Source organism: Piliocolobus tephrosceles, chromosome 3, assembly GCF_002776525.5.
Source record: "Piliocolobus tephrosceles isolate RC106 chromosome 3, ASM277652v3, whole genome shotgun sequence".
Classification (NCBI taxonomy): Eukaryota; Metazoa; Chordata; class Mammalia; order Primates; family Cercopithecidae; genus Piliocolobus; species Piliocolobus tephrosceles.
In genome coordinates, this window is record NC_045436.1 from 105696258 (window position 1) to 105708304 (window position 12047).

At 42.0% G+C, this 12047-nt stretch overlaps 1 pseudogene; it reads right to left on the reverse strand.

The window, feature by feature from the left end:
• Nucleotides 1–8188: 8188 nt before the first annotated feature.
• Nucleotides 8189–8969, reverse strand: LOC111549367 (annotated as a pseudogene).
• Nucleotides 8970–12047: the final 3078 nt, after the last annotated feature.

Genomic DNA, 12047 nt, shown 5'->3' on the forward strand with positions numbered 1-12047 from the left:
CATGAGAACTCACTCACTAGCAAAAGAACATCATGGAGGTAACTGCCCCCATGATTCAATTACCTCTCACTGGGTCTCTCCCACAACACATGGGCATTATAGGAACTACAGTTCAAGATGAGATTTGGGTAGGGACATAGCCAACCTGTATCATTCAGAAAAGTCACCTGGTTATTAAAAGAGACTATGTCTTAAATATGCGTGCTTATTTGTGCAATTTAAAGAAACATGTACAATTGAAAGTGAAGGCTGAATAAAAGATATACTCTGCAACCACAAATCAAAAACAAAAATAAAGGCCATGCATGGTGGCTCCCATCTGCAATCTCAGCACTTTGTGGGGCTGAGGCAAGCAGATTACTTGAGCCCAGGAGTTCAAGACCAGCCTGGGCAACATAGTGAGACCCCATATCTACAAAAAATACAAAAATTAGCCAAGCATGGCAGCACATGCCTGTGGTCCCAATTACTCAGGAGGCTGAGGCAGGAGGATTACCTGAGCCCAAGAAGTTAAGGCTGCAAGTGAGCCAAGATAATGCCAGTGCCCACTCCAGCCTGGGCAACAGCCAGTGGCATGATCTCTTTTCCCCTTCCTCGAATACTTCAGTCCTAAAGCCATCGGTGAGCAGAGCAAGGTGAGCCTCCACACTGGTGATGGGAAGCACTGCTGGCACAGAGCAGGGTCTGTGCATGGTGGAGCCTGTGAATAGTGAGAACATCCTCAGAAGGAGGCTGCCCAATGCAGGGCACTGGAACCTAAACAGGTGAGGTGACAGAGCCTGCATTAAGTGCGGAGGATATCTTCATTGGGAGGGGACAGCCTGGTGTGGGGAGTCAAGCCTAGAGAGGTAATGGGAGGATCATGAGGGAGTGGCCCCTCCTGTGCAGGGTAAGAAAGGCATTCAAAAGAAAGGCATTCATGGAAGTGGTCCTCCATAAAGTAGACACTAAATGAGGTGAGGAAGGCATCTATGTAGGGACAGTGCAAAGCCAATGAGACTAGTTACAAAAATGCAAATATATCAAAGATAGGGAACCAGGCTCCTCAGTGTTTGAGAGGGGACTTACAAATATAAAGAGGGAGAAAATTAAAATGAACCTGTAATATTAGATTGGAAATGGACAGTACGGGGGAAACCACTCCCATGATTAAATTGTCTCCCACGAGGTCCCTCCCACAACACGTGGAAATTATGGGAGCTACAATTCAAGATGAGATTTGGGCGGGGACACAGCCAAACCATATCAGATACCTGTGTAGTTTCAAAGTATCTCCCTCCAAATGACCCATTCACTAATGAAGGAGAAAAGAGTAAGTTTACCATGAAAAATCCAGGCAGATATCACCTATTATGTGCTAGATTGTATAGCCCCCAAAATTTGTATGTTGACGTCCTAACTCCCAGTGCCTCAAACTGTCACTGTTTGGAGATAGGGCCTTTAAGATGGTGATTAAGGCAGAATGAGGTTATATGCATGGGCCCTAATCCAATATGACCGGTGTTCTTATAAAAAAAGGAGATTAGGACACAGAAAACACACAGACCAGGGGACAACCGTATGAGTACACAGCAAGAAGACGAAGTGAAAGGGAAAACTCTTTTTAAAACCATAAGATCTCATGAAGCTTACTCACTACCAATCCAATCACCTCCCACCAGGCCCCACCTCCAACATTGAGGATTACAATTGAATATGAGATTTAGGGTAGCAGGACACAGTTTCAAACCGTATCACCACCTTTATCAAGCACCCAGAGTACTGTGCTTCAGTCATGGGGCAAATCAAAAATATGCACCTCCTGATAGGATGCAATGAAAAGGGCACCGAGCATCAATCACTTCTTGTTTTTCCTGTCAAAGATGCATAACCTGGAACTAACCATGAGAAAACATCAGAAACACCCACATTAAAGGAACTGCTAAAAAAATGCCTGGCCTATGATTCTCAAAATTGTTAAGGGCATGAAAGTCAAGGAAGGATTGAGGAAAGACCACAAATTTACCTGTTCTTTGGCAAATTGGCAAATATTGATCAAGCATATAGTGTGGCGGGGGTGTGTAAAACTAACAAATAATGTTCAAAAATAAGTACTAATGGGAAAAAAGCAGGATGGGGGATAGGGAGTGGCAGGGCCTGCTCTTTTAGGTGGAATGGCCAGGGAAGTCCTCCAAGGAGGGGATATTTGGGCAAACAAATGAAGAAAAAGGAGCTTTGCAAATATCTAGGAGATCACTCCAAACTGAAGTAGCAAGTGCCAAGGCCCTGAGGCAAAAAAAATTCATAGTGGTTTCAAAAAAGAACAAAAAGGCCAGAGTACTGCAGGAGGTTGAGCCAGGGAAAGCATGATAGAAATCAGGCTAGAAGACTGATCAGTGATCAGATTGTATCTAGGCTTCAAATACTGGGGTAAGGATTTTCATCTTTATCCTCTGTGGAATGGGAAGCCACTGAAGAGTTCTGAAAGTGGGAGCAACATGATTCAATTTATGAGTTGAAATTATCACACTAGCTTCTATTTACCAAATAGACTATTTGGGGAACAAGAGAAGAGGCAGGGAGATTAGAAGAGTTACTATAGCTCAGTAAGAAATGATGATGGCTTGGGCTAGGGTGGTGATGCTGGGGAAGTGGTAAATGGCTCCAAAGTAAGAACAGGGGGCATTTCAGAGTCAAAAAGGTCTGCTATTATAAACAATCCTCTCCTATTTGTTTTTTTGTTTGTTTGTTTTGTTTTTCTCCAGGGTATGGGGATTGGGAAGGACAGTACATGTACAGAACAAGGAATCACCTGCACGTTTCCTGACTTCACTGGAGAGCACTTAGTCATTCTCCAAGGCACACGCATGTCCTCCCTTCTACACACCCTTCCACCCAACATTAATCACTTCTCTACACTCCCACAGCACTGTTCCTGGGCTGGAAAACAGAGCCTCGCCACTTCCTCTTGTAGTTAGTGGTGTTTGTCTCCACTTCCAGATTTTTCTAAGCTCCTAAATGGCAAGTTCCTGTCTTGGGCAGTGAAGAGCCTCAGGACTAACAGAGCCTGAATTATAGTATGTATTTTATAAAATATGTGTAAATGTCTAAAGAGGATAACTGTTAAACAGAAGCAGTTTCCAAAGAGAGCTAGCTATTGGACCAAGGAATTTCCTAGCTGAAGCTATGGTATTTCATTCATCACTCCATTGGTTAACCAAATATCTGGAGAACTGGCTGGATAGAACAGGATTTCCAGTCATTTCCCTGCCTATCCTAAAAAAAATTCTGGTTCTCCAGGAACATTTTCAGAATCTGCCTTACAAACAACCAGCACTAAAAATTCCTTCCAGTTAGGAAGCTTGACAGGTTCACTTGTGCCTGATTTAGCAACAGACATCAGGGCTGCCTGTATCAAAGAATGGTTGCAATGAAAAACAGGCTTTGAACCAAGGTCAGCCCCACAGGTGACTCAGCACATGAGCACTGTCACGTGTGCATTCCATAGATGTCAGCTCCACTCCCGGCTCCTAGTCACAGAGCTTGATTCCATTGACACTATACTTTAGTTATAAAGGAAGTATACTTTTCTGTAAACTCTTTCAAAAGAATGCTTAGGCATTTACTATCCCAAACTTATACGAAAAAATTTCAAAGCCACTCTAAATCCCCTATGATGTTTTCATCCAAACATGTTTCTTGATTTTGTTTCTATTTTCCACCTGCTTCAGTGGATTTCCATAGCCCAACGTTTTTGTCTTTGTCATTGTTGTGTCCTCAGACCCAGAACAGTATAGGAATTGTAAGCACCAAATATAGGTGTTTTCCTTTCTAAAGCTAGAGAAACGACGATTTGAAAACTTGCCCAACTCTAACCTGTGATCCCTAACTGATTTGTGTAATCAGCAAGGACATATCTTAACTAAGCCAAGACATACAATTGTCAAAGGTTCTCAAAAAAGTTTAAATTCACCTATTTGGACAAAAAATATATATATTTCATCTTGAGAGGAGAAGAACTGGTTCTGCTCTTTCAGATATCCGCTCCCTGATCACAGCTTAGAGGGCAAAGGGATTTGAAATGTTTTAGGTCACCAAGATAGAGTATACATTTTTTATTCTCAGAGTTCTCCAAGACATCTTTTCCGGACATAGAGCCAAGAGGCCAATAAGTAGCCAGAATTACTATATGTGTCTCACAACAGCAGGGAGTGCTCATAACAGGAATTTGTGAGCATGGAGGGCCATCAAAAGCCTTGATGGGATCCTCAGCTAAGGCTGTAACACGTGCAGCCTGAAAACTCACCACCCACCCACAATGCCAAGAACCCCACTGACCTGGTTGCTTCTTTCAGCTGACTTTCTGCTGTTGGGTTTTTGTATTCTCCACCAACACCAAAAACAGTTTTCCCTGTGTTAGTCCAGATCTCCTATAAATCACTTTATCTTACAAAAACTTTCAGCAAAATGTTTAATTTGCAAATGAACAGTAATGATTCTAAGGGAGAGGCTTTTCTCTTTATATTTAAATAATGGCTTTAATCTAGAGTAAAACACTTAGAGAAACTTCTTTTTAAATTTAAAGTTGTCTTCTTCTAGAACTTTTATTTTTAGCAACAAGTACTGACTCTCTTCCTATATGATAAAAGAAAATGATTTTGAATGCTTCCGTAACTAGCAAGAAAGTTAGGACTACTCAAGTCAAAGACTTGAGTAAAGAGATCGGTTCCTAGAGAAAAAAGCAGAGCAGAGAGCCCAGCAGTTGTCATTTACTTTTCAGGCATTGGCTGAACCAGGCAAACTTGATCATTGCTTTCTAGAGCCTCAAGGGCCTAAGGGACAAAAACCAAAATTGAAGTCCTGCCCAAGATGGGAAGTCTAACTAGAGTCTTCCTTTGAAGGTGAGATATCAAAGGACTATAACCTCTGTGTAAGAGTAAAGTAGAAAGGGCTGGGTGCAGTGGCTCATGCTTGTAACACCAGCACTTTGGGAGGCCGAGGTGGGCGGATCACCTGAGATCAAGAGTTCGAGACCAGCCCGACCAACATGGAGAAACCCTGTCTCTACCCAAAAAAAATACAAAATTAGCCGGACGTGGTGGTGCACGCCTGTAATCCCAGCTACTCTGGAAGCTGAGGCAGAAGAATCGCTTGAGCCCAGGAGGCAGAGGTTCCAGTGAGCCGAGATAGTGCCATTGCACTCTGGCCTGGGGAACAAAAGCGAAACTCCCTTTCAAAAAAGAAAGAAGGAAATCATCCATCCCCCACTCTCAGATGTAAGTAAGGTAAATTGCTTGTGTCAAACCTTACTGCTAAGTGAAAGGGAAAAATAACTTTCCCCCAAAGATTTAGAACTACTTGGCAATTAAAAGGAATTAATTACTTATAAACACAACACGGATTTATCTAAAACTCGAACGCAGATCATTCAAAACTGCAATGGCTCACATTTGGATTTACAGGCTAAATTCTCACTATTTCCATAGCCCAATAACCTCAAGCCAATAATACAGTTTAAAGTAGTACCAGACTGATAGTGCCCTAGAGCTGGGGTGGGCAAACCATATCAGGTGAAGAAACAGTAAACATTTTAGTCTTTGTGGGCCATGCAGGTCACTATAGCAACTACTCAACTTTGCTTTTATCAGGCAAAAGCAGCTATAGGCAATATATAAACAAATGCTGTCTTCCAATAAAATTTTATTTACAAAAACAGACAGAGGGCAGGATTTGGCCTATAAGCTCTGGTTTGCTGAACTCTGCTCTCCAGGTCTAAGAGAAGATAAAATTCCATAGATGATAATTATGAAAATTCTCTAAACACACAAAAACTCTATGAACAAGAAGCAGCAGAAAAGATAGATCCAGACCCTCAAAAGATATAAGATTTTGGAGTTGTTGGGAAAAACATCAAATCAATAAGCATAAGGTACTTCAAAATATATAAGAGTAATCACATTTGAAAAAGAATTAGCTATAACTCTTACAAATGAGAAATAAGGCTGGGCGCAGTGGCTCACACCTGTAATCCCTACACTTTGGGAAGCTGAGGCAGGCGGATCACCTGAGGTCAAGAGTTCGAGACCAGTTTGGCCAACATGGTGAAACCCTGTCTCTACTAAAAATACAAACAAAAAATTAGCTGGAGGTAGTGGTGCATATCTGTAATCCCAGCTACTCAGGAGGCTGAGGCAGGAGAATCCCTTGAATCCAGGAGGTGGAGATTGCAGTGAGCCAAGATTGTGCCATTGCACTCCAGCCTGGGTGACAGATGGAGACTCAGTCTCAAAAAAAAAGAAAAAGAAAAAGAAAAAACAAAGGGAAATAAAGGACATCAACAAGATGGCTGACTAGAGTTGCCTGGCACATATCCCTCCCTACCAACAAAAAATAACCAAAACAACAAATAAACAACTAACATTCAACTGTAGTGTCTGAGGGACAGCACTGGAGTGCAGAAAGGGACTGGGGAAATTCCTATGGAGCACAGAAGCCCAGGATGTCAGCAAAAGGAGGGGAGCTAAGCACCCTGCCCCGGCCACCCCATCTCTCCCATTGAGATTGGCTCAGATCCAGGAGGGACTTCCCCATATGGGGAAAAGGTAAGCAGAAGGCCCCCACCTGCCCGAACTGCCGCTGCAGATTCCTGTAGTATTTACTATAGGAGAAACCCACAGTCCTCAAAAGCCCTTAGCCCAGTGTGGGGAGCTGCTTGGAATTAACATAGCTGCATTACTCCAGAGTAGGAACACAAGATGTGCACTCCCCACCCTAATTAACCCCTGTGAGCCAAGCCACTGCAGCACTGTGCCATCTTGAAATTGGAACCACTGCTAGAGTCCACTCTGCTCTGGGGTCCAGCAGTCACTGCATGTCTCCAGCCTTGAGTCTCTGCCATTATTTTACCAAGTCCACACAGATGGTTGCAAAACCACAATGCTGTCTGCTTGGAACATGGGGCCAGGAATAGCCACGACTTCAGCACTGCACAGTGGGAAAGCCAACCCTTGGCCAGCTGAACTAAATAGTCCAATGGACCTTTCCCCAGAAAGTCCCCCTTCTTGGCACTCCCCACCAAAGAAACAGCCTGACAAACCTGCCCCTGAGACAAGCCACCAAACTACTGCACACCCATGTCCCAGCTGGAGAAGCAACAAAGTGAACCCACCTCCAGCAGAAACACTCCTGGTGGAGCCACCCCCAGGTTCACCAAGCATCTGTGTCCCCGCACCCATGGCCAGCAAAACTGCATGGAAAATTCACCGCCAGCAAGCCAGTCACCAAACCAACCAACCCACTGAACACTTATGCCTCTGGCCAGAGAAAAAGCTCAGTAGCCCGAAGGACAGTATCTTCAATAAATGGTACTGGAAAAACTAGGTATCCATGTGCAGAAAAATGAGACTAAATCCTTAGTATAAAAATCAACTCGACACAGATTAAAGACTTAAATGAAAAACCCAAATCAATGAAACTACTAGAAGAAAATAGGGAGAGTGTTTCAGGACATTTGTCTTCTTTAAAAACCCAAAACTATGAAACTACTGGAAGAAAACAGGAGAAATGCTTCAGGACATTGTTCTGAGCAAAAAAATTATGAATTAGACCTTAAAAGCATAGGGAAAAAAGCAAAAATAAACAAATGGAATCATATATAACTAAAATGCTTCTGCACAGCATAGAAAACAATAAATGGATTAAAGAGGCAACCTGCAGAATGGGAAAAGATTTTTGAGGACTAATCATCTGACAAGGGAATTTTTTTTTTTTTTTTTTTTTTGAGTAGGGTCTCACTGTCACCCAGGCTAGAGTGCAGTGATCATAGCTCACTGCAGCTTCAAACTTCTGAGCTCAAGTGATCCTCCTGCGTCAGCCTTACAAGTAGCTAGAACTACAGACATGCACCACCATGCCCAGCTGATTAAAAAAAAAAAAATTGTAGAGACAGTGTCTCACTGTGTTGCCCAGGCTGATCTCAAATTTCTGGCCTCAAGCTATTCTCTCACCTTCACCTCTCAAAATGGTGGAATTACAGGCATGAGCCACTACAACTAGCCACTGACGAGAGATTAATATCCAGAACATACAAGGAACTAAAAAACTCAAGAGCAAAATAATAGTAATAATCTGATTTTATCTTATTTTATTTTATTTTTTATTTTTATTTTTTTCCCGAGTCTGATCTTATTTATTTGTTACTCAAAAAATCTTATTTCTGACTGGATTCAGACTTAGAAGTAGAAGCTCGAAGAGAGGAGAGTCTGCGTCTCTTCACAATTTGTTCCTGGCGTTTCTCCTTAGCCTCCTTCATTCTTTTGGCCAAAAGTTTAGCATATTCTGCAGCCTCTTTCATGTTTTTCTTAGTACGCTATTTCTTCAGAGCAATACGTTTGTGCTGCAGGACACGTGGAGTAACAAGACGCTGAATCTTGGGTGCTTTGGTCCTAGGTTTCTTATCTTCTTTGTTTAAGGGCTTTCTTACAACATACCGGCGGACGTCATCTTCTTTAGAGAGATTGAAAAGTTTGCAGATTCTGCTAGCTCTTTCGGGGCCCAGGCAGCGAGGCACTGTAGTATCAGTCAGTCCAGGAATATCCTTCTCTCCTTTTTTTTTACAATAACCAAGTTGAGAACGCTCAGATTGGCATCCACAATGCAACCACGAACTGATTTTCTCTTTCTTTCTCCCATTCTCGTTGGTCTGCAACAGGAATGCCCCTTACTCAGTAGCAGGCGGACACGGCCATGGGTCAAGACACCCTGCTTCATGGGGAAACCTTGTTTGTCGTTCCCACCACTGATTCAGACCACATAACCCTTCCATTCTTCACCCAGAGCGTCAGTAGCAACTTCTGTGGCCATAGGCTTCTCATAAAAAGTACGAAGTTTGCATTCATCGTCCACTTCAATGAGTTTCTGGCAGCCAGTGGCTGGGAAGGAGATGTTCAGCTTCATCTTGAAGCAGCTGAACGCCTCCAAGGCGCCACGGAAAAGAGCAATAATCTGATTTTAAAATGGTCAAATGGTCTGAATAGACATCTCTCAAAAGAAGACATGCATATGATCAAGTTTACAAAAAACGTTCAACATCATTAACCATCAAGGAAATGCAAATCAAACCCACAATGAGATAGCATCTCACCCCAGTTAGAATGGATATCATAAGAAAGACAAAAAAATAACAAATGCTGGCAAAGGTCCAGAGAAAGGGGGACTCTTATACACTGTTGGTGAAGATGTAAATTAGGACAGCTGTTACAGGAAACAGTATGGATTTTCCTCAAAAACTAAAAATAGAACCACCATATGACCCAGCAATTCCAGTACTGAGTATTTATCCGTAGGAAAGAAAATCAGAATGTCAAAGAGATATCTGCATTGCCATGTTTATTACACTATTTACAGTAGCCAAGATATGGAATAAACCTGTGTCTATCAACAGATGGATGGATAAAGTAAATGTGGTATATATACACAATGGAATACTACTCTGCCACGTAAAGAATGAAATCCTGTCATTCACAGCAACATGGCTGAGGCTGGAGGACAGTAATGGTTAGTGAAATTAGCCAAGCACAGGAAGATACATACCACATGTTCTCACTCGTATGTCGATGCTAAAAAAGTTGATCTCATGGAAGTAGAGAGTAGAATAGTGATTACTAAAGGCCGAGAAGGGTAGGAGGAAGACGAGTATAGGGAGAGATTGGTTCACAGATACAAATTTATAACCAGATAAGTGGAATAAATTCTGGTGTTCTATATAGCATTGTAGGGTGGCTAGAGTTAACAATTTATTGTGTATTTTCTCTTTTTTTTTTAGACAGTCTCACTCTGTTGCCCAGGCTGCAGTGCAGTGGTGCGATCTCAGCTCACTGCAATCTCCGCCTCCCAGGTTCAAGTGATTCTCCTGTCTCAGCCTCCCAAGTAGCTGGAATTACAGGTGTACGGCATCATGCTCAGCTAAATTTTGTATTTTTAGTACAGACGGCGTTTCATATTGGCCAGGCTGCTCTCGAACTCCTGATCTCCAGTGATCCACCAGCCTCAGCCTCCCAAAGTGCTGGGATTACAGGCATGAGCCACTATGCCTGACTTTTTGTACATTTTCAAATCGTTGGAAGACAGGATTTTGAATGTTTCCAATATAAAGAAATGGTAAATGTTTAAGGTGATGGATTTGCTAATTATGTTGATTTGATCACTAGACGTTGTACACATGTATCAAAATACCACACTGTCCCTCATAATTATGCACAATTATCTATCAATTAATAATTTAAAAATAGGTATGCTAAGGCTGATGCTGCAAATACCAAGTCTGATTAAAACTCTCAGAAATTATGTGCCATTATTTCATTATATAAGGTTCCAAAGTTTTTACAAGCCACAAATTAACTTAAATATTACTTAGTGGTTTACATTTAATATGAATAGCTTGATGATATATTTTGCAATTTCTTGATTTTCCTTACATTTTGGGCACAGTCACTATACACGAGGAAAGAAGACAACAAAACCAAAGGAAAGCCCTTTCCCTAGACTGCCCAATTTTGAAAAATAGGCCTGCAAGACAGTGTTGTGGATGACTGAAATTATTTTATTTGGGAACAAATGCTGATTCTGAACGAAAATACACAGGATTGAGAAGTTACCATCTATCACCTATAAAAAGGGGTATGAATATGAACTGAGCTAATAAAGACATATGGCAAGTAGAAGACATTATGAGCCAATCTTCAATGCTTGCTTACAGCAGTAGTAATAATAATAAATATGTACTGATCATTAAAAAAGGAATGTGTAATAAAAAATAGAATTGGCCAGGTGCAGTGACTCACGCCTGTAATCCCAGCACTTTGGGAGGGCAAGGTGGGCAGATCACCTGAGGTCAGCGATTTGAGACCAGCTTGGCCAACGTGGTGAAACCTTGTCTCTACTAAAAATACAAAAATTAGCCGGGCATGGTGGCGCATGTCTGTAATCCCAGCTACTCAGGAGGCTGAGGCAGGAGAATCACTTGAACCCAGGGGGTGGAGGTTGCAGTGAGCTGAGATCACACTACTGCACCCCAGCCTGGACAACAGAGTGAGAGTCCACCTCAAAAAACAAAAAAAGAAAAAAATAAAGAAAATGTTTTGTTTTATGACTCTCTGTCCCTTCAATCCCATTATCTTAACCATTTTTTTTTTTTTAAATCATATCTAGTACCAATCCACTAGAAACAGCTGTTAAAAAACAAAAGCAAACACAAAGCTTTTGTGAAGATACTTATTAGGGCCCCTAGCAGTATCAATCCCAGATCCCAGCCTTGCCCCTAACACCCCCAACACCCTTCCCCACTTCCCTCCACCCCACCTCCACCCCCGGCCTAGCCTCCTATCATAACCTACCCTTTTCTATCATGAAGCAGTTTAGGCCAATAGTGCCATATTGAAGGAAAAAAAAACCTGAGAGCCGCTTTGGCCAAGAGGCAGTCCTCATGACTACAATACGTTATTTGTACGCACAAGAAACCAACAACCCTTATCATGTACGTTAAAATATCAACAGAAGGTGCAAACTGCAACATAGGCACCGAGATCATGCAAATCACCAAGACAAAGGTGACTATGCCTTGGAAAGTCTGTTGACGCAGGGAAACTTCCCGAGATTGTTCTTTGCCCCAGAGTGGCATCTGAAACTATTTCCCCTGTGCTCCAAGTATATTTACTGTTTCACACACGGCTGCTCATCCAGTCCCAGAATGTGGCATATTTTAGAAATCCTTGGCATTCCTAGAACCTGCTGTCTATAAATATGACCCCAGGACAAAGAATTGAAATAAAAATAGGGCAACCTGAGGCTCAATTAATGAATGTATGCAAGGGTTCAATGAAAGCTCAGCTTATCTGATGAGATTTTTCTACCAAATCCTGCCTTCCCTTCATATTGCCTTACAATTAGGGAAGACTCAGGAATACTAAACTCTGGACACAGTATCTCTAAAGTGGGTATGGAATAATATTAAGGAAAGCAAATGTAAAAGGAGTTCTAAGGAGCATACACTGAATCTGAGCAATATCAGC